The following is a 4446-nucleotide window of genomic DNA, read 5'->3' as shown; positions in this document are numbered from 1 at the left end:
CGACCCCCCGCCCGCCTACCACGAGGTGGTGGACGCGGAGGTGAGGAGGGGCGACGAGTGACCCTGCGGGAGAAGCCGGCGAGCTGGAGTTCCTTGGGGAGGGGACACACCCCACTGGGCTTGGGGGGCGGAGGGAGTGTCGGGCTTGGGTTCTAATGGGGCGGGGGAGGCGCAGAAAAATACAGAATGGAGCCCCGCGACTCCTTAGGGAACGTGGTCACCAAACTGGGGTCTAGGGGTGAAGAGACCCCCGGGAGAGGACTGAGTGGGAATTAGGGGTGCGGGTGCGGGGAGGTCTGCGCAGCAGTGTGGGGAGGGGTCTCCGAAGCTTCGTGTAGACTGGGGTCGCGGGTGGCGATCGAGGGCGGGCTGGGTGGGGGCAGGCTAGTGTATGAGTTGAGGGAGACCGACACCCCAGCCGGGAGAGTGTAATGGGAAGGACACGCGTGTAGTCGGGATCAGAAATGGGGCATTCGTGGCGAGGTTGGGATCCAGGATTCCTAGTACTGTGTTTCCTTGAATGAATGGAGGAGGCAGCAGGTTTAAAGTCAGGAAAAGTGGGCTGGGCCGGCGAGAGTAGTGGCCTCTGCTAGGGTCGTGAGAGAGAACTATTAGGGTTAGGGACCGGGTTTGGGTTTTATCCAAGGGCAAGAGGGTAGATCAAACTGGGCCTAGAATGAAGAGTCCCTGGGCGGGGGCCCAGAATGACAAGGATTGACATAGTGGGGGAGGGGGAGCCGTGAGGTTTCGGTAGGCCAGGTATTCACGCGTGGGGATTGGGCAGACAGGTTCGGAGCAGCCGAGGCAGGAATCTAAGCTGAGGAGGGAGCAGGTATTGAGTGCGGGGACTAGAAGTGGAGAGTGAAACTGGCACCAAGTCTGGGTATGGGGGTACTGAATGTAGACAGGGAGGGGAAGGAATTGTGGTCTGACTGAGGGGGCTGGGCAGGCGACTGGGTGGGAGATAAATGGGCGGCGCCTGGTGAGTTAAGGTCATCTGGGCCAGTGATTTTGATCAGAGATACCTAGAGATACCCTCTCCTCTGAGGAGAGAGAGTTAGGCCTGTTAGCTTGGGGAATTGGGAGGGAAAATGGACTTTTAACTGCAGTTTTAAAAAAACTCAACCAGAAGCAACAGTGCTGGTGAATAATTACTTTGCAGGAAAGAAATGGCAGCTCAGGGCAGGAATTTTGGTCAGGATCATTGGCTATGTATTTCAAGGGTCCCACAGAGCAGCTTGGCCTTATTACAGAAGAACACAGATCTCACACAGATCTCAGTGGGCTTGCGTTCTTTAGAGATATGAATTTGGATAATTTCTGATGAGGCTTAGACTTCTGAAACAGTTTTTCCTAAGAAATGTTATTTTAAAAATTGTTTTTGCAGTAGTTATTTGGGCTGAAGTAGCTTGAGCAAAGGTGGCACTTTAAAAAAGAAAAAGGGTTTCTTTACAAGATTTCTCTGGTTTCCAGGTTCTCACACACTCGTTCTATCTAGTTGCTGCCCTTACCCAGTAACTCAGATGCATCAGTAACTATTGTTAAGAAAGAAAATATACCTTGTTTGGGAATTTTTTAAAATTTCCATATACTTTGGTAACAAATCGCTTTACGAAATGAACTTCTTTATGAATTCCTCATCACTCCTCTCCTTATGGATTCCAGTTTTGACCCAGTTTTGAAATTCAGAAGATTTTTCTGAAGGTTTAGTGTAATTCTACTAAGCTTACTGTATCTTCATTTTCTGACAGATTTTGTTCTTTTTTTGTTGCTGTTTCCTTTGTCACACCTGTTAATTTCCTGTGATTGAAAAATTTAAATCATAATGCTTGATAATATTTTTTTTTTAAGATTTATTTATTTATGCATACAGAACTGGGGTACAGGCCAGAGGCTCGGGGCGGTGAGAGGCTTCACCAGAGACAGAGTGGGGAGCAGAACAGGCAGATGGAGGAAGTACACTGCTGAGGGGAGCAGCGGGCGGGTCAGGAGAGGTCTGCCGCGCCATGTGGTCACCTCCTGGGCAGGCGGGAATCGAACTCATGTGGAAGTGGCTTTTAGCTTCTCAGTGCAGTGCTTTAACCCGCTGCGCCACCAGGGAGGGCCCCGCTTGATAATATTTTAATGGCTGTTCTGCATATACATTCACATGTGAACTGTTCAAACTGGCTTCTTATGAATGACAGGCTAAGGCCTTTGTTTTTAGGTAAAATACAGAAAATCTTTATCTCTTTTTGAGGAGTTGTGTCAAATTTCCATTTTCCCTTACCCTGTGGATAAGGCCTGGGGAGGTTGCTTCCTTCACTTTTCAAAGTTTATGAGGGTGGGCCTGGCTGCTTTATTCATGAAACTGATTGGCAGAAATGCTGACAGATACTTTTCTGCCATGCAGAAGCCTGGTGAGAACATTTAACCAGCTATTTGTCTCTAGTTTTGCAAATCTTACCTGCCACCTGTGTATTTCATAGCTCATCTATGTAGTAGGCAGTGAAAAACAGACACTGCATCTTGTCAGAAAGTGAAAGGTGCTGATTGTCAGTTGAGCACTGCAGTGTGTCAAGCACTGTATTAGAGCTTTATACATTTTACTTAATCCTCAGTGAGGTAGTTATTTATTTGTTGCATTTTAGAGATACAGTTCATTAAAGTCTGAACTTAAAACCCAGGTCTCTGTATTTGAAAACAGTGCTTTTTATTCTGCTCAACTCATGGTTTTATAGGACTGATGTCATTTTAGGGGAAGAGGAGAAAATAAAGAAGGAAAGAGACAAATTTTGAGGCTCCTGTACAAATCTGGAATGTTTCTGTGGCAAGCACAGAATCAGGCATTAGGGATTATTCTGAGACACAATAATAGGTAGGATGAGAGAAGAATCGTAGATTTTTCAAAGCAGAAGAATTTAGAAGTTAATAATTACTTCAGGTGCCCTGTTTTACAAATGCAGCCACTGCCCCAAAAGGAAAGTGTCATGTCCCCAAAGAGCCAGTTAATGGGAAAAAAATGGGACTAGAACTCCGTCTTTCTCATTACAAGACCAGTTGCTCCTTCACCCCACCACCTGCACCCTTTCAAAAGAAAAAGGGACAGGCTGCAGTAATGGCTTCAAGGGGACGAAGAAGAGGAAGTGTAACAAACTGGGTGAAGATTGTTAGCTCTTGTATAATTTACCCATTTTAATTTAAAAAGATGAAAGTCTTATTTTTAATTTTACAAATTTCTAGTTGCTGCTGCTAAAGAAATTTCCATTTCAGGGCCCTCCCTCATGGTGCCACAAGTTAAAGCACAGTACGATGAAGCTATCCCAGCCACTGCAGCATGAGTTTGATCCCCGGGGCCAGCCGGGTGACCCACATGGCATGGCAGACCTCTCCTGTCCTGTCCACTGTTCCTTTCAGCAGTGTTATTTCAGTTATTCTGCGAGTTCTCCCCATTCCGTCTCTGGTGGATCCTCTCACCCCCTGTCTGTACCCCAGTTCTGTGTGTATAAATAAATAAATCTTAAAAAGAAAAAGATATTTCAGTTTCAGTGTCTTAAAAATATGTGGGAAAATACAGGTGAAAATCGTAATGTTAAAAACAAAAAAGCAATTGTTTATGTTATATTTGTAGTTTGGGGACAGGAAGAAACCTTTCATTCTGTAAACATTAAATGCCTGCTATGTCCCAGGGCTAGCAGTAGAGCAGTTAACAGAATGTGGAGGATTTTAGTGCAAGGCTTCTTGTTTTACAAGTGACTTCCCAAGGTCATGTAACTAGTTAGGTGAGTCAGTGTAGTAATTTGGGCCCACGGGTTAATTAGGGTTTGGCTTAAAAATTAAAATTTGGGAAATAAAAGCAGTTAACCCTGGCCTGTAGTAGCAAGGAGAATACAGATAAAAAAGAGCCAGGTATCTAGCACAGCACATAAGCCTGCCCAGAAGGCCACCTTTTTAATCTACTCTGAGCAAAGGTATTTGCTATACAGAAAGTTGTGTTTTCTGTTTGGTTATTGCGAGCATTGGATGTAGGCCTACTTGGATGTATCTGTAATTCTTGGTCTGTGGCTCTGAAAGGGACTTTGAGGAAACTATCCTTTTCTGATTTTTGAATAACTTAAAAACCTTTCTATGGCAGGTAAGAGTTGGTCCTATTATTAAGCAGAGTGCGATCTCAGAGCTGCTGTAAAAAACTTATCCAGATATTTATCATTCCCACTGTCAAGAGTTCTTCAGTATTTCTCATGTTTACTATAAACCTGCTGACCTGCTAAGAGCATGCCTTTTAGGTCTGCTTGCCACAGAACTGGGAGAATTTGTCCAGAAGGTCAGTGCAAATCACATACTGTTTGTTGAGGGCATCATCTAAAACTTGATAATTGTGAAATGTACCTTTATTCACTATTCAATCTCCTTATTTTATCCTTTTTAATTAATGCATAGAACTGAAGTATAGGTCAGAGGTGAGGG

At 44.8% G+C, this 4446-nt stretch overlaps 1 pseudogene; it reads right to left on the bottom strand.

Moving 5' to 3' along the window:
• Positions 1-2466, bottom strand: part of LOC105853382 — an 8789-nt pseudogene extending 6323 nt beyond the window's left edge.
• Positions 2467-4446: the final 1980 nt, after the last annotated feature.

The sequence above is a fragment of the Condylura cristata genome, unplaced genomic scaffold, assembly GCF_000260355.1.
Source record: "Condylura cristata isolate star-nosed mole 26May11 unplaced genomic scaffold, ConCri1.0 scaffold00008, whole genome shotgun sequence".
Taxonomy (NCBI): Eukaryota; Metazoa; Chordata; class Mammalia; order Eulipotyphla; family Talpidae; genus Condylura; species Condylura cristata.
The sequence above is the reverse complement of the archived record's forward strand: the minus strand, read 5'-3'. Positions and strand labels throughout refer to the sequence as shown.